General features: G+C 45.3%; 1 pseudogene across 1 annotated transcript; it reads left to right on the top strand.

The window, feature by feature from the left end:
* Window positions 1–4,621: 4,621 nt before the first annotated feature.
* On the top strand, window positions 4,622–27,043 carry LOC146839461 (uncharacterized; annotated as a pseudogene). Its single transcript, XR_014981081.1, has 2 exons — window positions 4,622–4,770; window positions 22,902–27,043. The product of XR_014981081.1 is annotated as an uncharacterized LOC146839461 (transcript).
* The last annotated feature ends 290 nt before the right edge of the window (window positions 27,044–27,333 follow it).

Below are 27,333 nucleotides of genomic sequence, written 5' to 3' on the forward strand. Positions count from 1 at the left end.
GGTGTTTGCGTATGGACAGGAGGAACCGCTAAAGGTGTGTGGGAAGTTCAAAACCACGATATCTCATGGAACCCGGTCGGTCACGTCAAACATCTACGTTACGGAGGACGGGCAAGGCACGCTCCTAGGCTGCCGAGCAGCCAAAGACCTCGGAGTAGTGACTTTCGCATTCGGAGTGCACCAAGAGGCCGTGCACCACATCCTGGAAGAATTTGAAGAGGTATTCCAAGGGATAGGCAAGTTCCGGGGCAAGGAGATCCACTTACATATAGACAACACCGTTCAGCCAATAGCCTTGCGACACCGGCGAATAGCGTTCCATCTCAGGCCATTGGTGGAGGCTGAACTGAAGAAGCTCGAGGCAGCCGGAATCATCGAAAAGGTGTCTGGACCTACCCCGTGGGTGTCTCCCATAGTAGTGGCCAGGAAGCCCAAGCAACCAGGCGCAGTCAGAATATGCGTTGACATGTGACTCCCCAACGTAGCCATCAAAAGGGAGCGCCACATCACCCCCACCATCGACGACCTCATCAGGGAGATGGCGGGTGCCAGATGGTTCTCGAAGCTGGATCTCTGATCAGGATACCACCAGCTGGTAGTGGATGAAGCGTCTCTGAATATTACCACGTTTTCTACACACGTCAGACTAAGACGCTACACCCGGTTGAGCTTCGGAGTATCGAGCGCTGCCGAGGTGTTCCAAAACGTAATCCAGGAGCTCATCGCAGGGATTCCAGGGGCAATTAATGTCAGTGACGACATTATGGTGCACGCCACGACGGTTGCAGAACATAACGAGCGACTACTCCAAGTATTACGACGGATAAGAGAAGCGGGTCTCACGTTACATCGTGAAAAGTGCGAGTTCTTATGCAACAAGCTGCAGTTCTTCGGGTACACTTTCTCCGCGGAGGGAGTCAACCCGGATCCGGAGAAAGTGAAGGACATTAAAGAAGCGGCTGCTCCCACCACTATCACGGAGGTTCGAAGCTTCCTAGGAATGGTTAACTACTGCGGTAGATTCATCAAAGACCTAGCCAACCTAACAGCACCCCTGAGAGAATTAACGAAAGAGTCCACCCCGTGGACGTGGGGCAGCGAACATGCTCGAGCGTTCGAAGAAATCAAAAATGCGCTTTCAGAGGCGACTACGCTTGCATTCTTTGTCCCTGCTAAGCTCACCCTAATCGCTGTGGATGCGGGGCCGGTCGGACTAGGCGATGTCCTTCTGCAGAGGAAAACGAGTCAAGAAGAATGGGCCCCAGTCGCATTTGCCAGTAGGTCACTCACCGAGACGGAACAAAGGTATTCTCAGATAGAGAAAGAGGCCATCGCAATCCACTGGGGCTGTCACCATTTCCACTTATATGTGTACGGAAAACCCTTCGTCGTGGCCACCGACCACAAGCCTCTGGTGGTGCTCTTCTCAGGCACGTCCACGAAACCACCACCGAGAATTGAGAAGTGGATGCTCCAGTTGCAAAATTACAACTGCAAAATAGAATACCAGCCGGGGGCACAGAATCCCGCTGACTATCTTTCACGTCACCCTCGCAAGGCCACTCCTCAGGAGATGGAAGAAGCAGCGGAAACCGAGGAGTATGTACGGTGTGTCACTGCTCGGTCGTGTCCCATACCGGTGTCCATGGCCAGTCTGCTACGTGCCACTGATCAAGATGAGTGTCTGCAGAGAGCCAAGCTAGCTGTCCAGAACAATAACTGGAATAGAGCCAGAGAAGAGTGGAAGAGCCTGACGCCCCGGGCGAAACAGGTAATGGACAGTCTGTACCATGTTAGGGAGGAATTGACTGAGGACGACACCGGATGTCTGCTGAGAGGGCACAGGCTGGTCGTTCCGATGTCCCTGACTCAAAGGATGGTGCATCTCGCCCACGTCGGACACCAAGGCATGGTGAAAACCAAATCGAGATTACGCTCCAAGGTCTGGTTCCCCCTCATGGACGACTTAGTAGAAGCTACGGTTTGGGCCTGTCACGCCTGCCAGGTAACCGGGGAAGCCCCCAGCCTGCCCCCATTGTCATGGAACCTCGTCCAAGAACACCATGGTCCCACATAAGTGTGGATTTTGGTAGTCTGCCGGATGGAAGACATACCCTAGTCGCCATAGATGATCACTCGAAGTATCCGGAAGTGGAAATACTGGCGGCCCTAAGCGCCAGTGAGGTGATTCCAAAACTAGAGAAAGTAATGGCTACCCATGGACTGGTAAAGGAAATCAGAACAGACAATGGGTCCCCCTTCCAGAGCCAAGAGTTTGCATCCTATCTGCAAGCTCTGGGTATTCGTCATCGGCGAATCACGCCTCGCTGGCCTCAAGCAAATGGGGAAGCTGAACGATTCATGAGAACCCTTAACAAGGTGATACGCATTGCACACGACAAAAGCCAGTCTCTGGAACTCGCCATCTTTACATTCCTCCGGAGCTATCGCCAGACGCCACACTCTACTACTGGGACGGCCCCTGCCCACTTGCTGATGGGGAGGGTGGTCACGGATGCGATACCACATCATCCAGAGTGGAGACCGGAATTCCCCGACGACAGCACCATTGACGCCAGGCGCCGAAGGGCATATGCGCATGCTGACACCCGACGCCGCGCGGTGGTGCCGGACATGGTACCTGGAGACACGGTGCTCATCAAAAGCCGAACACCCGGCAGCAAGTTCAGATTGAGCTTCGAAAAAGAACCATGGATTGTGGAAGAGGTCAAGGGTACCTGCGTTACAGTGAGGCGAAGAGGGGAAAGAGTGACTCGGAACATCTCGTACTTCAAAAAGATTCCGTCCTCCATCGGAACGGGAAGCTTGCATCAGGATCCACCCCGGGCTCGCCCTCGAAGTGAGGATGTGTCACCAGAGCCTATGGAATCTATGGACATAGCGGTTGGAGGAGCTGGTTCCCAGTCTAGGGACGATGACTCGCGTTGGCCTGTCCGACAACCAGAGGTGTCACCGTCAAATGAAGCGGAGGCCGCAGTTGCCGGAGGTGAGAGTGGTAGTGATGTCCCTTCGAGCAAGAACTCTGGTATCGTGCTGGACAGTGGAGAGTCGAGGTTCAATCTGCGACAACACCCTGAGCCCTCTCCACGACTTAAGGACTACGTCAAGTAAGGTTGTTTTGAGTTGGTTTAATGGGCGAGTAAATGCTAGATTTGGGGATGATGTCAGGATGGACGGGACTCTCCAGTCTGGGGTATTGAAATTTGTTTTTGGAATGTTTTGAATTTTTGTGTGTTGGGGAGGAATGTAGTGTCGTGACACTGACGCGATACGCCAAGGTGTACGTGTCAGGTCACGTGACATAGATAATAAAAGTTAAGTCGCACACGCACGTACGCCAGAAAGGCTACGGCGGCGGACAGCAATAACCAAGCTCTGTGTCCCCGCGTCGTTATTGGTAGGCCAGGCTCCACGCAACGGTCGTGCGATCACCCCGCACGACATTACAAGTACCCTGATGCACCTGGGAGTACGGAGTACGATACCCTGATTAATAATGAAGAGAAAACTAAGGCAGAAAAGTGATGTTATAAATTTATTTATATGATTTTGTTTAAAGTCCTATTTGGTGTCATACCCAGGCCTTTCAGACTCTTAAAACAACAACAACTGGTCGGTATTTATCTTGTGGAAAGGGGTCAACCCTACCTGAGGTGACAGCATGAAAAGCACAGCAGAGTCACAGTGGGCTCTGCTCAAGCCTGCAGGATGGGGGGAGGGGCACCAGAGGCTGGCGCTGAGCTGTCTCCTGCTGCCATAGGTCTGGAAAGTGAGATAAGGAGGCGCAGCGGTGAAATGAAAGAAGTGTGACTTGAGCTGGCCTGAAAAACCCTGGCCTTGTCACCTGCAGAGCCCAACGTCTGCCACATGTCTAGTCCTCAATGAAAAGTGTGTACGGGCTGTAGGCAGAGCCCGCAAACACAAACAAAACAATACACTTACGTGTTGGCACTGCCGTAATGAATCCTCCAGGCTCTTCTTTTAATTCCCGCATTAAAGCATGCCTTATGCCAAACTGAATTTGATCTGGTGAATAAAACTTCATGGTATTTTTCTCTATTTACGTTGCTGTATACCCTGCTGTGCATTTGAAAAACCCGATAAAAAATAAAATGAAAAAGAAATAAGCTGTCCAGTTTAATTGCACCACTGACACATGTTCTCATATAGTTAATGAAAAACAAAGTTTCACTTCCAGTTGGCAACTTCCTGTAAATACTCTTTAGTCCTCTGCATCAGTGTTTTGAAGATGCTCATGTGAATTGAAGCTGTAGATACTTTTCTGCAGCAGCAGCCGAGAGTGAGACCCTGTACGAGGACTGTGTGTGTCTTAAAAACATCCATATCTGTGGCATCTAAAATCATAGGTCTTTCCTGCCACAAAATGTTTGTTCGTGTGAAATATATTCTCTCCTGGAGCCTGGAAATGGAGGTTCTGTTAGTGGCCAGCAGAGGGCGCAGCTCGCCTGCTGAGATTAATCCACTGGGCACATTGTATGAAAGGGAGAAGGGTTTCCTGTTCCAGGTCAGCGATGGCAGAGACAGCATCAGCAGCAGATGTTGACATCACTTCCGGCCTTTTCGTCTGTGTCCCGCCTGCTGCAGAGGGCAAAGGGCGACTTGTTTTTCTGTGCTGTTATCTTCATCTTCAGACCCTCACAGACCCCCCCCAGACCCCAGATGTGCACCTGCCCCACCCCAGCCATAGGAGGAGAGAGCCTGGAAATGTCTGCACTGGCTTCTGCTCAGGTAGGAGATTGTCAGCACCTTCTGCTGTGTTTGTAGAAATAGACGGTATAATCCTGGAAAATTCCCAATCAGGAGCCCGGCTCTTCTATGGGGGGGGGGGGGGGGGGGAGAGGACGGAGGCTTTTCTTCTGGCCCTGTGGGTGTTTGTGGTCATCATTTGTGTTAAGATCTGTGCAAGGTGCTTTGCATGCACTATCAGAAATCTGCATCTTACTGCACTGTGAGAAATCTGACCACACTGCACTGCATCTTACTGAACTATGAGGAATCTGTACACACAGCAGTGCATCTTACTGCACTATGAGGGATCTGTGTCATTGCACTGCATCTTACTGCACTGAAGAATCTGTACCACTGCACTGCATCTTCCAGCACTGTGAGGAATCAGTGTACTGCACTGCATCTTACTGCACTAAGAGAAATCTGTGTCCCTACACTTCATCTTACTATATTGTGAGGAATCTGTACACGCTGCAGTAAATCTTACTGCACTATGAGGAATCTGTTCATGCTGCAGTGCACCTTACTGCACTATGAGGAATCTATGCACTGCACTGCCATATACTGCACTGTGAAAAATCTGTGCACAGTGCACTGCATTGTACTGCACTATAAGAAATCTGTGCATGCTGCACTGTATCTTACTGCACTATGAGGAATCTGTGCACGCTGCACTGCATCTTAATGCACTGTGACAGATCTATACACACTGCATTTACTTCACTATGAGGAATCTGTGTCACTACAGTGCATCTTACTCTACTGAGGAATTTGTGCCACTGCACTGCATCTTACTGCACTGTGAATAATCTGTTCACATTGCACTGCATCTTAGCGCTCTATGAGAAATCTGTGCAGATTCTTTGCTCGGCTCTCGCTGTTAGTTTGTTGACTTGCCCCCCTGTACCCCTGTGTCAGAAGCATGTCCCCCAGGCAGTTTACTGTCAAGGCTTCCCTGCTGCCCCGTGCCCCTTTGCCCCTGTTTTCCTATCTGAGTCTAGGTAAAACCTCAGTCACTGCAATAGTTTCCAGCGGCATAGGTTGGCTTATAGCATTATCTGCTGCAGATTTTGTGTGTCTACTGCAGGGATTGTGTGTATGTGCATTGACCTTGGGTCTCCCAGGTAGGAGGCCTTCCAAGCAGTATGTGTCTGTGTTTTTGATTAATCTCTGCAGGTTTTATGTGTGTTCATGTGAACAAGGTAGCGTTGCCTTTGCAGGCTGTGTGTGTTTGTGTGTGTGTGTGTGTGTGTATGTATGTATGAGACACGTCTACAGTGTGTCTTTTTAAAGGGTGTCTGTCTTAGCAGATGTTGGCGACTGTCAGTCACTCTTATTGGCCTTTCCTCTCTGTACAGAAATCTTTAGGATCACTGGATGTAAGAGGGTCTGCTCTGTGCAGAATAGTCAGATACTTCTCGGCACACTGCAGACGTCTCAGCAAAGTCACGTTAAGTTCTAGTTCTTCCCCATAGTTTGGTAGAATAAGGCAGGTTTGAGTGAGACTTCAGCACAACCTCCAAATGTGTGAGTGACAAAAGCACCCAAGGCTACTTGTATGATAATGCTGCAAAGGGTTACTATACTCTCTCATTAACGGTGTGTTGATGAGGATTGTACTATGATATAGGAGTCTATATGAAGGATTCCATTCTGCTCTGCTTGTCACTTCAGCAGGAAGGGGAGAACAAGATGAACAAGCAGAAAATGCTAGAAGAGGCCAGAAAAAGAGAAATAAGAGTGACACAGAGAGGAAAACATGAAGGGTGGAGTAAAGTAGTTAATAGATATTGGTCAAAATGTGAAAGAAATACGTTTGTAGGGGAGGGACTGAGAGTTCTTAAAGAAGGGCAGGAAAAGAAATGTAATGAATATTATGTGGAAATTTCCAAAAGTTGAATTGTATGTTGTGAGCTAAAAATGTGATTTAAGTGTGACATGAATGTGAGTCTTCAAGAGTTATAGGTGTAATGTGCTGTTTAGTGGCACCAATAATTGAACCAACTTTAGAGCTGTGGATCTGGGAATTATTCCCAATCAACAAACTGTGTAAATGAACCAAATGGAGGAATCCATGTATTTTCCTGCGTGTTACCAATTTTAACTCTAGTGAGATAGCTAGATGGTCCTAGGTTCCAACCGTCCTCCTGTATAAATAGGTTAATGTCAAATCACAAGGGGGGAGAGTAGAGGTAGGAGACATAGGGACTCGTCTTACACGAAACTTGTCAAATAACCAGAAAGAGAGTCCCTTGTATTGCAGAAGGAAAGCGCACTCCTTGCTAGGACTGTAAAGAAAATAAAAACGTTTTCTTTCAAATAACCCTCACCCCTTCCCCAGGTCTCCCCTCGGTGGCATGCGTCATCATGGTCCATCCCTGCCCTCTATGGACAGGGGCATGCTGCTACCTACAAATATGCGGGAGCACTTAATAGAAAAATAAGGGTGTCCCTGTACACCTATACACCTATGTGGTCTTGTTATGAAGATGAAGTGGGTTTTGGAAGTGAACGTTAAACATATCAAAATAGTGTGACAAAAACAATTTTTTTTTTCTACCCCTGAATGAGTTACAAAAATCTGGGGAGAAGCGGGAAATGCTAGAGGCGTGACTACCTACTGTTTCCCTGGTTGGTCGACTAGTTTCAGGCCCTACCCCAAGGCTTTTCGTCAGGACCTCAAAGGAGAAATGATGCTCCCACTCCTGATGTTGCTATCAGCACAGTTAAAGTGATAAACAAAAATAAGGACAGAAATATATACAGGACCTAATTGGTTTGCTTTAAATCTCAAAAGTCTTGCAGAGGTACGAAGAGAAAGAAAATACACCAAAACAGTGCGTATAAAGTGGGAAAATGCTGTGATAATTGGACTAACAAGACATTACAAACATATAAACATTCAAAAAGCATAAATTGCTGGCACATCGTCATGTTACCGTGGTGATTGAGGTTAATTACATACATGATCAGAGACCTTCACTGGGCCTCATGAGTCCTTCGAGGAGTTGAAGGGACGCCTGTAGTCAAACCCTGAAGGTACGTTAATAAATGAGAAATTCTCGGAAGTTAGAATACTGTCTAAAACGACGTGACAAATCGCTTACGAGATGTTGGGCAGAGCACGTCTACTAACTTCGTCAAGGCTACTCCCTTTCGGCAAACCTGATTTGCTCACTCGAGGCTCTGATGTTACTGGAACAGCTTGTGAGTTCAGCATATAACGTTGGTTCATTGCCAAATGTAAGCGTCCTTGTGGGTTAATACACATACTGCACAGATCTGTAATTTTGTATCCTACATACCAGTCCTAATAAGTTCTGTTGGAAATAGCGCTTTCTATGGTGCATTTCCTGGACTTTTTTTGCTTTTTTCCCTTCCGGTTTTCCGCTGATCTATGTGCTAGACTTAGGATTTTGAGCACTTTTGACACTGCCATTTAGTGCCAAAACGCTGCGCCCATCATATACATACTGGTCATTAGTGTAGACATGATTGGCTGAATTGAGTTAGCTGTAAATCCTTTGTCTATAGGTGAGATATATATCTAGAACATGTAACTCAAAGGCTCCTCCATCGGCCTGCAGCACTGGTTGTGCCACCCACGGAGGTAGCTCTTTAAACGTGCCACTGGTTTGCCATGACAGGGTCTGTGTGTGCAGGTTACTGTTACTTGGCTTGGGATTTAAAAGGCTACTTGGAAAGGTTCTGCAATTCTCTTGCTATATCGGAGTACTTCCTAGTGACAGGGTGCGGTTTCGGGAAGAGGTAGGGCATGTGTGCGTTTGTGCTACATGCACTGGTAATGAATGGGACCAGGTGGTGTGTTCGGTCCAGTAGGGCATGTTTCCCGCATTGGATTGATGTGAGGGTTCTGTGGAAAGGCGCAGAAGCTGGATTTCTTGCATGCAGAAGTGTGGCAGTATAGTGTTTGATATTGATGAATTCAAAATAGCTAACCCTCTCCGGTGGAGCGAGTAGATCCGACATTACGATGTTGGAAATACCTCTTTGAGAAAGTGGGCATTTCTGTGCTCGTGGCTCTGTGTGCCTATCTGACTGTCTCCAATTCACAGCTGGGTTCTGGGGGGACAGTAACATTTGTGCATTCCTAATAATACAGCCATAATCTAGGGGCTCAAAAGAAATTGCAGACCTCTGACTTTGAGGGGCCTTCTTGGGTTGGTTAAGAAGGAGTAGAATTGGCACCTGCATTCCAAGGGGCAGGGTTGTGACCCAACTAAAGATACTGATCAAGCCTCCCAGGGTAGGATGTCAGACAGGACACAATTTAGAGAGGGCCCTGTTGCAGGGATTTTGCCCAAGAACAGAGCTATGCATAGGATTATGGGTTCTTAGTGAGTAGGGACTGAGTCATCCTACCACCTGAGTACCCATAAGCCCAGGACCGACTAGCTATAGTGTCTCACTTGCTCTCCTACTCACTCACAGAGAAACAAGTGATTAGACACCCCAGAATACAACATTCCCAGATCTCCTCTTCAGCTCATCTCTTTTCCTATAAAGCCATGGCTTAAGGTGGGGATTGATTTGGTGGGTCCGTTCAATTTTCTTCCCTACAACTTACGCTTTGCGTTTGTGTTAATGGATTTTCACAGCAAGTGGCCTGAAGTCAAGTTTTGTGCTTCGCCCACAGCAAGCAATGCTATTCTTTTCCTTAAATAGATCTTTATAAGAGAAGGGTTTCCAGAGGCTCTAGTTTCTGATAATGGTGTGCAGTTTGTTAATCAGGAAATGAGCGTGTTTTTGAATGAATCTGGCGTGAAACATCTAAGAAGTTCGGTTGGACATCTGCAAACCAACGGTCTGGATAGAGACTAACTCCTGAGGCGGAAAGCCGGGAGCAACGAGAGTTTATTTTAAAATTGCATTTTCTGTGTTTTTAACTTCACTTACCTGTACTTGGCATCATTTTCGCTAGCATACCCTCCCGCACAGCCGATCTGAACGCTGTCGCGGGCCGCTACACTCATTGACGACATCCAGGGGAAGCCTGGTCAGGCCACGCCCTCTCTACAATAGGCCACGCCCCCGCCTTCATAGCGCGCCAAACAGCCTCGCGCAGACAGATAGAGACTAACTCCTGAGGCGGAAAGCCGGGAGCAACGAGAGTTTATTTTAAAATTGCATTTTCTGTGTTTTTAACTTCACTTACTTGTACTTGGCATCATTTTCGCTAGCATACTCTCCCGCACAGCCGATCTGAACGCTGTCGCGGGCCGCTACACTCATTGACGACATCCAGGGGAAGCCTGGTCAGGCCACGCCCCCTCTACGATAGGACCCACCTCTCCCTCCACTTCTCCTTACTTAAATCATGTGTCTTTCCCGGCCGCGCAGCGGGCGCGCCGGTGGCGCGCCGAAGGCGTGCCAAAGGCAAGCCCGTCTGCGCCCGTCCGCGCCAGACCAGCGCCCAGGGCCAAAACCCCTGCCCAACTCCCACCGGCTCACCTGAAATACTGCTACACGAGAGAAACACTCCTTAACCTAAGATGCAAAGAATGCCAACTTGCAGCACAGCCCTTAGTGAGAGGTATGCCGTACATCAGTAGATGTCGATTTTGCTGCTATACAATACCCCACCCCTCACTCAGTGGGCTCTACTCTCTACCCTCGAATACCTCTCCCAACCCTCACACTCAGCCAACGCACTGCCGATCTAAACCCAACAACAAATCTCTAAAAAACATACTCCTAAATGTCAGGTCAATGCCCAGGCACAAACATGAAATTGAATCTCTCATTGTGGACAACGAGGTTGATCTGGCCTTTCTAACCGAAACATGGGCAACAGACTCTTCTGGGCCAGACTGGAATACCGCAGTACCCTCAGACTACTCTGTTGCACATGTAGACAGACAAGGAACTATGGGTGGAGGTGTGGCTATCATTCACCGTTCAATCTTTAAAGTACATATTCTCCCTCAGCCAGGATTGGAATCAGAGGCCATATCCTTTATGGTCAAATATAACAACCAACTAATATTTAATGGCCTCCTGTTATACCGACCCCCAGGACCTAGAGAACCATTTACCAACGCTCTTTTAACCTTCCTGGAAACCACGTCAAATCACTCTACCTTCACAGTATTGGGAGATTTCAACTTTCACCTCGAAGGCAACAACTCGGGTGATTCTACCACCCTAATAGACAATTTCAGTAGCTACGGACTAACCCGACTAGCGACAGGACCCACTCACACAGCAGGTCACACTCTGGATTCTATCTTCACCAATAATCGCCATATTAAGGTCACCTCCACCACACCTCTTCCCTGGTCCGATCACGCCGCCATAAATTTTACTCTAGTAATCACGCTGTCCAATGCAAGGAGAAAGGACCTTGTACTTCCGAATAAATCCCGTCCATGGAAAAAACTAGAAGCTACTTCATTAGCAAACTTTCTCAGCAAGGACGCACCCATCAACGTCAGCACAGACAGTAACGATGGAGCCCGCAAATTTAACGCCTGGCTCTTACAAGCAATGGACAAGTTAGCCCCGGAAGAATTAAAAAAACCCAAGATCCGCTCTGCAACCTCACAATGGTACACCTCAGAGGTTAAATTGATAAAATTGAAATGCAGGAGGGCTGAGAGAATTTGGCGAAATGATTACAGCCCTCAGTCCAAAAAGGAGAATACGGCTGCCTTACATGAATACAAGCTCGCCATAGAGCAAGCTAAGACCATATTCTTTACTAAGAAAATCCAAGAGTCCTCAAACTCCTCAAAGGAACTATTTAAGACCGTGACTCACTTAGCTAAAAGTCCGAGAGAAATTACATTCCAACCGCACCAAGAATTTGTGGAAAACATTGCCCAATTCTTTCAACAGAAAGTTCAGACAGTGTATAATGACCTTGGATCGCTACCTCCCTGCGAAGCGGTCCCCCATGACTCAGATCCACAGACACAAATTCCGGAATTCCCCAGTTTCTCCCAGCTCAGCTGTGACCATGTTGCCACGCTGCTTCTTCAGACTAAGTCTGGCTCGCCACTGGACCCATGCCCCCCTTATGTCCTACATATGGTCCCTGAGACCATTAGTCAAGCCCTAACCCCCTTCTTAATACTGCAATAAACTCCGGACAATTCCTCAGCAGCTGGAGGAAGGCGTGCATCAGGCCTATACTCAAAAAGGAGTCCCTCGACCCCAAGGAAGCCAAGCACTACCGCCCTATATCATGCCTACCCCTACCCGCCAAAATTCTAGAAAACGCAATGAATCAGGAGCTAACAAAACACCTTGAGGACAACCACCTATTAGACCCCACGCAGCACGGCTTCAGGGCCTGTCACTCAACAGAAACTGCTCTGATCATTGCATCTGATGACATTCGTCAATCCATGGATAAAGGAGGCAGAGCCGCTCTGATCTTACTAGACCTGACAGCGGCGTTTGACACCGTGAACCACGACGTCCTTTTAAATCGACTAACAGCGCTGGGCATCTCCCATACCGCCCTAAAACTGCTCCAGACCTTTTTGCAGGCACGCATTCACCAAATCCACTGGGACGGGCTTCTGTCCGAGGAATTCCTCCTACCCTGCGGAGTTCCCCAGGGGTCGGCTCTGTCACCAACCCTTTTTAATCTGTATGTCACTCCCCTAGCCGCATTGATTAAATCCCACGGCCTACATTTAGTTTCGTACGCTGATGACACACAACTGGTGATCTCAATGGCTCAGACTGTAGAAGCCACTGCCACCAGTTTCAGAAACTGTCTGTCAGACGTTAAGGCATGGATGAACTCTCACTTCCTCAAACTCAACACCGAAAAAACAGAGGTTATTGTGTTTGGCCAAAAACCTTCCATCTGGAGCGATCTCTGGTGGCCCCCAGAAGCAGGTGTATGTCCCACCCCGGCAAACAAGGTCAGAAACCTTGGTTTCATAATGGACAAGGACCTCTCTTGCACAGCCCAAATCAACCAGGTAACTTCGTCCTGTTTCTTCACACTGAAGGTCCTTAGAAAAATCTTGCCTTACATCCCCTTCGCCCTGAGGAAAACAGTCGTGGGTGCTCTGATTATGTCTAAGGTAGACTACTGTAATGCCCTATACATAGGTGCCGGCGAAAAACAACTTAACCGACTCCAGTCCATTCAAAACGCGGCGGCCAGAGTTCTGCTTAATCTTCCTAAACGACACCCCACCTCAAAAGCAATAAGTGAACTACACTGGCTTCCAGTTAGGAAAATAATCCAATTCAAGGCCTTGTGCCTAGCCCACAAATCCCTATTTGGACAGACCTCTAAACAGCTCTCCAACCTTCTCTCCCCCACATGTTCCGGAGCGCTTACTTAGATCCAGCTCCCAAAATCTACTTCACATCCCTAGGATCAAGAGAGTCCTTTTCCTATCAAGTCCCAAAGCTCTGGAACAGTCTACCCTCCTCACTATGCTCCGAAAAAGAGCATAGCCAAATTTAGGAAAGAGCTGAAGACCTGGCTCTTTGTGCTGCCCTAAACTCTGCCACCTCTATCTCTCCGTCTCACAGCGCCAAGACGCCTCGGCATAAGAGCGCTCTAAAAATAATTCAGTCAGTCAGTCAGTTTAAAGGATGAACAGGGTTGTGGTGGATGCATTAAGTGGGCTAAACATAATTGTTTTGATGTGGAGGGTGCTGTCAGATCCATGTTGTGGTGTTGCCGCACAACGCCACATTCTCTCACAATAGTTGCACCCTTTGTTTCACTCAAAGGTAGAGTACCCACTTCTGCTCTTTATCCAGCTTGGCTTTTAAGAACTGTTTGTGACAAAGTTTCATGTTGGGTGGATCATGTTGCTTTAGAATCTCGAGTCGAAGTTGCGCAGAAGATGTCCGACAGGTATTATCAAAAGAAGTCAGCCAAGACAGTCAATTTGCGTCCTGGGGACATGGTTCGGGTCAGAAACACTAATTTTGTCAAAAAAGGTGGTATGTCCTTTGGTGAACCTGTCTGTGTCGAGAAAGTTTGTAGTGGTGCCATTATGGTACGTGGTGGGCATTGGTGGAATGCGGGAAACGTTGTGAAAGTTCAGTCTACTGTACATAATTGTAATGGCACCAGGGGTGATGTTGTTTTGCCTTCTGGACTAACTAATGTTTCTGCAGATAATTCTCCTTCTGGACCAACTAATGTACCTTCAGGTAATGCTTCTGAAACCATTATGACAAGTCATGTGCCAAGGAGGTCCTTTCGTGTTAGACGTGTTCCTTGGAGTTTACGATGAACTTTTCAAAATTTCTATGTTATCTCATCTGCATTAGTTGTTCTATACTAGATATTTTTCTTGTATTTCCATGTTCAGGCATTCTGACTTTTGTTAACCCTTTCACCGCGGCGGGAATTCCGCCGCGGTGCTGGGGGGTGCGGGGGGCAGCGCGGTGGCGCTGTGCTCATGACGGAGCCGCTCCGTCATGAGGCACGGTTGAGCTGTGCTCATGACGGAACGGTTCTGTCATGACTCCGCCCATTTGCGTTGTCCCCCCGCACAGGCGGGGAAACAGCGCCGCGTAGGCGGAGCGGCCGCCAACGGCCGTAACATGACGGAACCGTTCCGTCATGAGCACACGGCAACCGTGGCTCATGACGGAGCGGCTCCGTCATGAGCAGGGAAGGGGTTAATTTTTGTTTCTTTGTTTATTTTTATTGTATGCTTTTAATTTGGTTGTTTTTAACAAAAGGAGGTAATATGTTGTACCTAGATATGCTTGTTTAAGGTTCTATACAGAACCCCATGTGTTGTCATGGTGTTGGGATGCGGGGAGTTCTAAGCAAGACAGTTGGTGCCTCTCTTCTGTCGTGAGAGGAGCGGTGGCTCGTTGTTCCCACGAATAAATACTGAAGACTAAGCTACTGTGTCCTGTGGTGTTAAATTGTGTTTGGGGACACAACAGTACTTAACCAGGGTTAATCACATCATTACACCTTGCTTCTCGCTCAACCATTCATTGGCCATTGTAGATGTGACATTAATTTCTACCTCATCTCGGGCAATGGGCACTCCATGTCATCCCCACTGGATAGCCAGCCTGTGCCAACCGGCACTAGAGAGAATCTCCTCATGCTCGGGATACTTCCTCCAGACTATAGTCCTGTCAGCACCTGCATCCTTCAGGGTAATGACCTTCCTCCCTTGGAGGATAACTAACAACACAGACCCCATGATATTTGGATGCATGCACCTAGGAACATCCGTGTCCCCTTCCAAAACGGTGATTGCTGCTAGATTGTGTCCAACAGGGGCCCATTACCCAAGTTAACAACTCACTATAATGGGTGCTGCTGGGACACGTCTGTCACCCGACAGTTCTTTACTGAATGCCCCCTCAGTGTGAGACCCTGTAGCAAGTTATCCCTTTGAGCTTGAAAGGATGTTCTTTTTCTTTTGTACTGACTTGAAACCCAATTCCTTTTTGCCTGCGTCCTACCGATTTGAATGTTCTACGGTTCCTACAAATTAAGTAGGACTGTGTATTCTGGACAACATAAACGTCAAAATATGGGAACTTGGTTCACGAGTATTACCAGGAATTGTTGGCCTGGTTCCTAACTAGTTCACAGTGCCCGATCTGAACCCCCTAAACTCACTAGGGGACCAGATGGTATCAGCAACCACGAACATGACCACTTTTTTACTCCCCAAGGGCAACATGGAAACAGACCTACCCTTTTGTTGTTTACTTTTGCATGCCCAAGGTGAACACAAGAAAGATACAAATTGGCTTTTCAAACATTTATTGAAACAATCGTATTCTTGTGTAAAAAGAGTGTGCTGCAATTATCAGGCAAAACAAACAAAGCAGTGTAACCAGCATTACAAGAATGGTGTAAAAGACAAAGATGTAATGCTTTCCCTGTTGGGTCCACTTCGGTTCTCCCTTAGTTTTGCGTTTTAGGCTGTCTTGCTCGCTCTGCATAGCCACATATAACACATTTGTGTTTGTGATATTATTTTGAGAATACGCTGTACGCTTTTGTTATTCAAGGACTATTCTTGAGATTTCATCTACACATTTCACATAAGGTGCTTGGAATACATAATAGCATAGTGTACTGTTTTCTTTGCTCGTCCAGCAACAGCTCCTTACATTTAGACATAACACGGTCGCACAACTGCAACTCCAGCACAATAGTTTATGATATAAATGGTGTTCCGTCCCCTTGGGGGCAGAGAGGAGAATTCCGGCAGAGTGGACTGTTCTGGAATGACAGCAGTGCCTGACATGCAGCCCTGCATAAACTAAGTTTACACTTGTGATGCCGACCATCTTACTACGTACACTAGGTATGGGGTCTTAGGCCAATCCCAGAGATCGCAAATGTATCCCTATGCTCACATAGTAAGGGTAGAACTAGACACATATATAATTTGCCGTGGTTGGGATGCTTGTCCTATACAATCAGTTAGTAATTCTAATAACTTTTAGTTGCATCTGCCTAATGATCGCCGCACATTTGCTTCATAATAGAATATGATAGTTTCAATAAATGTATTGTAAACTTTCTTTGTGTCTTTCTTATGTTTACAATGGGCATGCATGAGTGAGTAAGTGAGTAACACAAGGGGAGGATCCGTTTCCACAGTGCCCTTGGGGAGAGAGGGTCATGTTTGAGGTTGCTGAAATCACCTGTTACTCTGGAAAGATTAGGCGTTCAAGTGAGGCACTCTGAGCTGCCAGGATTGAGCCGACAAGTACTGACGTTGTAGAGAGACTCAGTCCCTACACTCTGACATTCTGTCGCCCTAACAAACAGTTCTGCTTTACCAACGGAATCAGTGCAACAAGTTCACCATTATAACATTACTGTGTGGTTATATGATTATATTATTCTACTCCTACCTAACACTATCTATACGATTGCTGGCATAGTGGAAGTACCCTTTGCCAGATACCTTGGGTTAGCCTAAACTGCCATACCCGACTAATATGTATCACAAAGCCAGCCTGTGTAGAATGGTTAGCCTCCATCTTTTTTTGCATCAGTCTTTGTGTGTGTGTTAAATTTTAAGGCAAAAACAATTCTGTTGTGTTTAGACATTTCTAAGGCCCACGGTTTGATTTTAAAACCTGCTATTTCCACTCAATGGCAGAATCGTTCTCAGTTGACTTTGTCCATGCTGTAAGAGAGACGTGTCATTAAGTGTAACATAGAATGCATAAGATACAATAATATTTAAAGAATATATGTGATTTGACCATGCTGTCAAGGCATTGTCCACAACAGCCAATGCATTTTCCAAATTAATCCTGACAATTTATCTTAAGCGTTCAACGGTTTCCACAGTTCATTGTAAGTGGTGTATATGAATCTTTTAGAATGTGGTGACCTAAGACCCAACAAGAAATCTTGTAAACCCATGTCATCAGAAAGGAAATATAGATGTTCCGTAACTGCAGATAATGTGGAATGTTGTAACCATTGCTGTGTTGAAGCAGGTTCTGATTATCAAAAAGGAGAACAGCGAGGCTTGGCAATCGGGAACAGTTTACATTTAATTAAACAATAATGACCAGAAACATCAGCCACATCTCCTACAGCTGCGTGCTGAAATTCCCTTTGCATTAGGTACATGGCATGCTTTATTCTGTACGCCCGGTGCAATAAAGTGAATCTTGTCCCCCTTTGGGCAGGAAATACTGGTACAGTGGGTCATAAATTGTGTCTTTACATGCTTGATTCCCTCTGATAGAAGGGACAATAAATACCAACTGAAAGTCACATTCTGAGGTGGTCCAGGTGGCTGGGTGTGTTGTGTGTATTATCTCGCTTACTGCTAGGCATTGTTTGGGCTTTATTTGATGAGTGCAACTGACTGGCTGCTCTGGCATCGTCCTTAGCCGGAATGCAGGCTCTCTGCTGTGCATTTATTTGTGTTTATGAGTGTGTGCATCTGACTTGTTTCTTTAGGTATTACATCCTGGGGCCATATGAGATTTACTGCTGCAATCTTCCAGGTGTGTTGAGACTTGTTCCATATCTCGGACCAGATGGGCGACCTTATTTTGCATGCGCAAACGGATTTGCGACCCGTTTGCGCATGCAAAATACAATAGGGCCATGTACAACCCCTATGTAGCGAGTCACAATTTTTTGCAACTCGCTAAATAGGATTTGAGACTCTCTATTAGGAAGGGCCATTCCAAGGGGGTCCCTTCCTAATAGCGACTCGCTATCCTATGTACGAATGTTTTGTGACCACAATTGCGGTTGCAAAACACTTGTAATTTACCAACCTCTTCAAGAGGGTGGTAACCCATTCACAAACGGGAAAGGGTCCCCTTTACAAATGCAGGGGAAAATATTTTTTAGGGGTCCCAGGGGCCACAACCAGCCTTTAAAAAATGAAGGGAAGAGGTCCCATTTGCAACTGCACAGGTAAATATTTTTTTTCCCTGAAATGAGTCCCCTTTTCCTATAAGGAAAACAGACTGCTTTAAAAAATAAAAGCTGCTTAATTTAAAAGCAGTCCCAGACATGGAGGTCTGCTGAACCCACCAGGCCACCATCCCTGGGAGGGCCAGCCATTCCCAATGGGGTTGCAAATTGCGAGTGGAATATTCATGAGGCATGAAATTTGTGACCCCATTGGGAATCGCTAACAGTGTCTCGGACACTGTTGTACATGGCGTTTTCCGACTCTCAAATTGCAACTTCCAATCGAGCGCAATTCGCGAGTCACAAATTGTCATGGTAGTACATCTGGCCCTTGGTGTCTCCATCACATCAAGTGCTAGGGGTGAACAGAGGGGGCTGTGTTATGTTGATCGGATAAAGTGTCACTCTGAAACCGTAATAAGTGTTTTATGGTGAATTTAGGTAGCGCAGGCAACAGTTGTTCTGTGGTGTGCTGGACTCCTAAGAGCGGGACCTTTCTATAAATTAATCCAAAGCTAACATTCCCCCATCTAATTGAGTGTCTTGAGCATGGACGTTTCCTCTTTCTGGCTTGTGGGACGAGCGTTTCCCCTGGCATTGGCTGTCCTAATCATTTGTATTCCCCCTGTTTTCTGGGTAGCCTTCTTCACACAGGCACATATTAGTTGTAGGTTGCAGGATGGTGCGCATTTTTTCTTTCTGTTGAGGCCATCTTCGGTGGTGTTCATCATTTTCAGCAGTTCCCACCTGTTGATCTGCAGCCACCGAGTGTAGGCCTTGGTTTGCACTGTGAAGAAGCAGGTTGAACCTCCTACACCTATTTGCGCATCGGTGAAGAGTCAGAACTCTTCAGAAATGTCTTGAATCTGTCCAAACTAAAGTACTCAGCTGACCATCTTCTGCGTACTTGATGTAGAAGCGGGGTGCCTTTGCTGATGGGATGGTGATGCAGTGCAGAAATATTTCTCCGGGTATGACCAATGTTGCCGTGTAGAGGGTGACCAGTGAGCAGACCCCTCTCCAGTCTGGGACGAGCTGGCTGTAGGCGTGGGCACCGCATTACCAGTATTAGTTCATCATGGTGGAGGTGCCCCACTGGATATCATTATTATAGGTTATACTCTTGCATTTTGCTGTTCCCCCCCCCAACGGGTATTGTCCCTTTCCCCCTAAAACACAAGGAATGCACTGACAGCTACCTGACTACACTGGGTTTCTTCTTACCTTCTATCCATATGTACCATCCTGTCTCTGATTTCCAGGGGTCTTGGCATTGCGTCAGTAGAGTGTCATTCAACCTACCTCTACATGATCTGTTGTCACTTTTGTTCCCCAAATTGATGGCTCTGCAGGTGAAGTGAATATTGCGGTCTCTATTTGGGCTCAAAGAAACCTATTCTGAACCAATTCACCTCTGCTTCCCAACTTTTGAGCAAGCTCCATTGGCTACCTATTGGAAAGCGCTCAAAGTTCAAAGCCCTATGCATCTCTCACAAAATCCTATGCAAGCAAGGAGCACCCAGCCTAGCTGCCTAGATGCAATTTTAAATGCCCTCAGAATACTATTCTCTGTCAGTGCATCCACATCCCTCGCCACAGCAGAGCCAGAACAGGAGGTTACTCCTTCCATGTCCTAGCTCCGACCCTATGTAATTCTATGCCTCCTAACCTTAGAAAGATTCAAAATCCTTTACTTTTCTCCAAACAGACTGACGATTTTGCTTCTCTGCCTCTGTGATATCTTCTGACACCTGGACCCTCATCTTCTCCCCAAGGCAGGCAACCTCCAGATGTTTTGCTTTCTAAGGCTCTTCACCCCACCCCCGCTTGTAAAGGGTCAAAGTGGTAACATCCATGCACTAAGTGCCCTTATCAGCTGCGGAAATAAGAGACAGTGTACACCAATACACAGCCCAGTGAAGGCCTGAAACAGACACAAAAAGGAATGTGTGCTACGTGTTCACCTCCTCTATTTGTACCTCATAAGGAGCTACCTGTGCACTTCCTCCATTTGTATGTCCCGGGCAAGCTTCTTTGTTGATGCTTGTGATCCTTGTACTGTCAACCATGGCCGATATCTGCTGTGTGCATCAAGTCACTCCCCTGCTTTAGCTGTCAGTGAACCTTGCTGAGCGAGCACACAGACATAAGGGAGTGTTGCAGGGTTTCTGCACATACACAGAACCATGCGCAGGATTATGGGACCTCGGTGTATAGGGGCTAAGCCTTCCTACCACCTTAGTGCCCACGAGCCCAGGACTGACTAGCTATAGTGTCTCACTCGCTCTCCTACTCACAAACGAAGGAACCAATGATTAGACAACGCCAGAACACAACACTCCCGTATCTCTCAGGAATCACGGTAACAAGACACACCTTTTCTCTCACACTCTCGTACTTGTCCACAATAAGATCAGACAGAGACACGAAAATAGTTTAAATATTTATTTTAACTAACGTGCTCAAAAATGCAGTATACGTGCCACAACCAGCAGCAAAATGTATAATATCGATACAGTTAGCATTGCAGCAAGGCCATGTATCATAAGGGGAGATGTCATGTTATAAAGACTGTGGATAAAGGACTATAAAGCCTAACCACCCTCCCCTTGGTAAGCAGAGGTATTATTATCTAATAGAAGATCTCTGGGCTTTGTCAGCAGACCCCATACCTCATGCCATGGATCGCATTTCTACATCACAGGTGCGTGTTGCTCTTCTCCCTGGAAAGGTCCCTCTCCAAGTGTGTGTCACCCAAATGTGTATCCCCATAATATCAAAGTACAAGCTTCCAGCAAGAACAGATGCCTTGGTATGTTTTGTCTAAGATGCTAGGGCCTGGCCAGAACAGAATAACAAGAGTCTGAGTTTATCGACCTTGCTCACAATATTTAGACTAAACTCCAGGAACAGACCGAGACCAAGCACAGCAGAGAGTTCTCATGTGAAAGGCATAAACAGAGTTTCGTAAAAATAAAGGCATGTAGTGTTGTGCGCAAAAGCAGCATCATGGCTACCTGGGCTCATGCTAACTAAAAGATGTCGACAATGACTCTAGCACCCACGTGACAGGAGTATGGAAAGTGATGAACACGGAATAAGGTAAAGCTGAATTTAAGAAATGCCCAAAGGTTTAAATGCTGCACTCACCCTCAAGCAACGCACATCTTGTCCCACTCTGCCAACGCCCCAACCACCCACAGAGTATCATGCTGGCAGCAAACGGAATTAAATAGAACAAATGGTTCTATCGGGTTTATACAATTGCTTAGAGTACTTTAACGAACCAAAGAGTATTTATAGCATATACAAAGAAACAAACACACCAACAAGAGAAATAGATTTAATCATATATTGTAAAGGGTATTGAATACCGCTGGCTGTCACAAATACAAATTAAATTGCAGGAAGACAATGAGTGACTGTCGTGAGAGAGTGACATATAGTGAATAGTGAAATGAACAGTACACTATATACATGACAAATACATTGGTGACATGAAAAAAGGAAGAAAAAAATCTTTAAAGTATTGTCCTATATGATTTTACACATGGAATGCGAGACCCATTGATGAATCAAATCGTGATCAAGAGAACTGTGTGGACATATGTTAGATGTCGACGTTTCGACCCTGGAAGCAGCGCACACTGGTATGCATCAGAGCAGGTCTTCCTCAGGACTGTGAACGGAGGAGTGGACAGCCACAAAGCAGACTCTTCAATGAATGAGATCAGGAATTTGGAGGCGTGAATCAATTCCAAGGTTAAACTTCACTAATGTTCAAGTTCAGTAGTAGTACCGCAATCAGGAGAGTTCTTCCTAACTGCAATAGCACTGTTGCTCAGAGGATCTCCACCAGCCGGTTGGAGTCTCATCTATGGGCTCAATTGACATCCAGCAGCTGGTTGGAGTCACATGTTGGGAGCCTTGACTAAATATTCAGTGATGACAAAATAGTTGTATGTCTTCAGCGAGCAGCGCGCGTCCGTCTGACCGCTTCTTAGACGAGTTAAAGCAAACGTAAGACATTAAGTCAGATACCATGGTAAGGTAGAAAAAGACAAAAAGCACACACTTCTTGACAGCAGGGATATCGAAGGTATATCACTGGCAGTGATTGAATCGCTATTATAAATGCTGCAATCTTCACACAAATGCTTGGACCACCCCAGGTAAGTGCAACGATAACTTAACAAACAGAAAAGTAAAGACAGGAGTTGGAACTTCAACTCATCCAGTGTGAACAGGAAAGTATTGTCAAGAACAGTGTGAATGGAGCTGCATTTGTTATATACTTCCTGAAGTGTTACCTTTATTACATACATCTTGAAGAGTTTCCTTTGCCATATACTTCCTGAAGAGTTACCGTTATTATACACTTCGTAAAACTGAAGTGACGGCAGCATATCCTGATTCATCTCTTTTCCCACAATGTCTTCTTGTTTAAATGAAATCTTGACCATGTGCATCTTCCTAAAGCTATACCTCTAGCGAATGGGTGCTCCGTGAGTACCCTTTCTTTACTAAGTTACTCTGTAAACACTGGTAAATCACCTCCTTTTCTGAATTAAGATGTGGCATGTTCAATAGAACATTTAGGTAAATATCTGTGTATGGTGAAATGTCTCTTGGTTACTTTAAAAAATGGTAAAGAAGAGATGTCTTTTACAAATATTTAAATATTGTGTATTTACATTCTCTTACATTTCCATTTAGTGATAAATCTCTTTACATCCAACAGGAAACCAGCCTTGAATGCACAAATGATTATGAATAATGACAATAATCGTGTAAATCTCCAAAAAGCCGTCAGAAAAAATGAGTCCCAATATTCAGGTAAAGAGCTGCACAGTCGGAGACTGAGGAACCTGAACTTAAACTGATAGATCCTGGAAGAAGCAGTCAAGAGCAATTCAGTGGATGTAAGAACCTGAGCTGTACACCTCCACACCACAAGACGAAGAAATGACCTCTAGAAATATAACACAGCAACAATAACTAACTACTGCCTGTATAAACAAGTCTCAAAGCTTTGATCATTGGATCGGTGTGAGGTGGATACAGCATTGCTCTGTTTCCTGTAATGATGGTAGATCACCATTCAGTGCGCTAGTTATATTGTAAACTATTTCTGGCTAAACCACAGGAGCAAGAGAAGAGCACAATGGAGTAGAGCCAGACAACTGAAGGGTAAAGGAAAGCGAGGGTCTCTGATCTACAACAGACTGTCCCAATTTGCATCGACCTGAAGGAAGACTAATCTTTACCCATAAACATGCAAAACCATTATACAATCTAAAGACATAACCACCTACAAAGAAGCTTCACTTGCCACAATTATAATATATGTTGTTGGTGAGTCTTGTATTTTGTTGTGAAATCTGTTATCAAGCATCCAAAATACCACACACATACAGAGAATGTGAGAATAACACAAGTGCTTTATCAACCATGTTAGCTCTTCAGGAAACACAGTCGTGGGAAGCAGACAATTATAAAGCCGACCCAGAGACACTAACCAAGAAAGAAGAATCAAACACATGCAGCAAGAGCTTTAGTTTGTCATCACTACTAAAGAGCCATCAACAAACACACACAGGAGAAGCATCATGCAATTGCAATGAATGTGTGAAGAACTTTAGTCAGTTAGCACTCCTAAAAGATCATCTGCGAACACACACTGGTGAAAAACCGTACCATTGCACTGAATGTGGGAAGAGCTTTAGTCGGTTATCAAATCTTCAAAGACATCAGCGAACACACACAGGAGAAAAAACATACGATTGCAATGAATGTGTGAAGAAATTCAGTCAGTTGTCACATCTTCAAAAACATCAGCAAACACACACAGGAGAAAAACCATACCATTGCAGTGAATGTTTGAAGAAATTCAGTGAGTTATCAAATCTACAAAATCATTTGCGAAGACACACTGGGGAAAAACCATACCATTGCAATGAATGTGGAAGTAGTTTTAGTGATTCCTCAAATCTCAGGAATCATCAGCGAACACACACTGGGGAAAAGCCATTCCAGTGCAGTGAATGTGTAAAGAGCTTTAGTGGGTCATCAGACCTACAAACACATATACGAACACACACTGGGGAAAAACCATACCATTGCACTGAATGTGTGAAGAAATTCAGTCATTTATCATCCCTCCGGATCCACCAGCGAACACACACTGGGGAAAAACCATACTATTGCAATGATTGTGGAAGTAGTTTTAGTGATTCCTCAACTCTCAAGATTCATCAGCAAACACACACAGGGGAAAAACCATTCCAGTGCAGTGAATGTGTGAAGAGCTTCAGTCGGTTATCACAACTCCAAACACATCAGCGAACACATACTGGGGAAAAACCGTACCTTTGCAGTGAATGTCTGAAGAGATTCAGTCAGTTATCACACCTACAAGGACATCAGCGAACACACACTGGGGAAAAACCATACCATTGCAGTGAATGTGTGAAGAGCTTCAGTCGGTTATCACACCTACAAGGACATCAGCGAACACACACTGGGGAAAAGCCATACCATTGCAATGAATGTGGAAGTACTTTTAGTCATTCCTCAACTCTCAGGATTCATCACCGAACACACACAGGAGAAAAGCCATTCCAGTGCAGTGAATGTGTGAAGAGCTTCAGCTGGTTATCACAACTCCAAAGACATCAGCGAACACACACATGGGAAAAACCATACCATTGCAGTGAGTGTGTGAAGAGATTCAGTCAGTTATCGCACCTCCAAATACATTAGCTTAAACACACAAAGATAAAACCATATCATTGCATTGAATGTGTGAAGAGCTTCAGTAAATTATCAATCCTGCGAAGACATCATCGAACACACACAGTGGAGAAACCTTATCATTGCAGTGAATGTGTGAAGAACTTCAGTCGTTTATCACACCTGAAAATACATCAGCGATCACACACAGGGGAGAAACCATTTCATTTTAGCGAATGTGGAAGTAGTTTTAAGGAATCTTCAAAATTAAGGAATCATCAGCGAATATACTCTGGAGAAAAACCATTCAAGTGCAGTGCGTGTGTGAAGTGCTTTAGTCAATTATCAGACCTACCTAGACATCAGCGAACACACACAGGTGAAAACCCTACCAGTACAGTGAATGTGGAAGTAGTTTTAGTCGTTATTCAACATTAAATAATCTTCAGCATACACACACAGGGGAAAACCCATACCGCTGCAGTAAATGGGGAAATTGTTTTAGTGACCCTTCAACATTAAAAAATCATCAGCGAACACACTTAGGGGAAAAGCCATTCAAGTGCAGTGAGTGTGCGAAGTGCTTTAGTCGATTATCAATTCTACGAAGATATCAGCAAACACATACAGGGGAGAAACCATACCATTGCAGTGGATTTGTAAGTAGTTGCAGAAAGGATTTTCAGCTAACTACAGGGATTAGTGATAACACCTATAAAAACAACACATTTAAATAAGTTTAACAAGCACAGACTAGAGAATATTTGTAGCTGGTTTTGGTGTTTGGCCATTTTGTGCAACAACTGGTTCAATGACAGCTGCTGGAGAACAACGTCCAAAGGCACAAGAAGTCAAAGTAGGAAAATGTGACCTGTAACTCTGAGAGTTAATGCTTGCAGTGCACAACATTTACCTCCGAAGCCCTGACGCGGGAAAAAATGATGCTCATTTCGATCATCACATGCATATGTGAAAGCACCTACCATAGTGGCACTTCCTCAGCGGTGTCCAATATCAAGCTGGACTCTTGGGAAATTTGCTGGATCACCACTGACTATGTAAATGATTCACCTTGAGATTAATTGTATATGAATATATTTTAGACGTTTCTTATTTACAAAGAATCACCCAACCAACTCCTAACTGCTGAAAGGACAGAATCAGTGCATTATGGCAGAATTATTGATCGGAGAGAGAGCTGTTGAAAAGTTTAGTTCTGAATAGGTTTCTGAAAGCTTGATGGTTAAGTAAAGATGGAATCTTGAGCAGTAAAGAATTCCAGCTCTTAGAGTCCAGAACTATCGACTCCCTGCGTTACGTTTCTAGAACCTTGGCACTGGAAAATACATCTGGATTCAGAAGTAAAGGAACACAAATGATACAGATTTTTGACATAAATGATATTCAGGTTTGTGTTTACAAGTAAAAAGAAACACTTGTTTTATAAACTGCCGGTGAATGAATGCACATAAAAAGTATGTGCTGCCTCGTGAGCAAACACTGAAACTTTGTGATGCCGTTGGGACGTCCTCAGACCACAAATAAGATAGATCGTAGCATTCTGAATCATCTCTAAGGTGCTTTTGTGTTGCTGGAACTGCCAAATATACAGTGTTCTTATAGCCTAGCCTTGCTTAATTGAAGGAGTTCACCGATATAATATGCACATCAGTAGAAAGGATACATCTTCAGTAGCCAAAGATAGTAAAAACTAATGCTAGCCACCGAGGTCATTTTAACAAAGTGCTGAGTCTCGGAAGTTTTTCCTGCTGCCGACCATCATCATCACCACCACCACCACCACCACACAGCCAGTGAGGAACAGCAACAAGACTGCTCTTCAGCACACCCATCCTTATACATAACACACAACAGGGGTTTGCTCCAGGGTCAAACTCACTTTAGTTTCACATTAACAGCAACAAGTTCTAAACTGAACAAATTATATTTAGGAACAAGTGGTTTGTACGGCCATTAGTGGCATAATACATTTGAAACCTAATACTTTATAAATCTGTATTAATGATACATAACCAAACATCCAAACACCACCTATGTATGGACATCCAAGAGCCTTTACAAACCCTACTACAGAGGTGTGTACCAGGATCAAACTTAATTTACTTTAACGTTAACATGAACTAATTTATTTTTCAGCAAGAACAGTCATAATGCTATGAAATGTACACAATGATGACTAGATTTTACATATTACTAACAAATGTATGTTTTTTGATATGTAATAAAAAAAAATGTATTTGCATTCATGGTATTTGACTGCTGGTTGTATGGAAAGAGATGTTAAATGTGATTTCTTTCCTAAACTATAAAGATAATTTGTGATGTCAGCAAGGAGCCTAGATTATTTGGCAATGGAGGTGTCTAATCTCGATAGCATGACTGCTTTCAGAAGGGAGTCTGTCGCAGGTGGTATCAGAGGA

The sequence above is a fragment of the Triturus cristatus genome, chromosome 4_1 (genome assembly GCF_964204655.1).
Source record: "Triturus cristatus chromosome 4_1, aTriCri1.1, whole genome shotgun sequence".
Taxonomy (NCBI): Eukaryota; Metazoa; Chordata; class Amphibia; order Caudata; family Salamandridae; genus Triturus; species Triturus cristatus.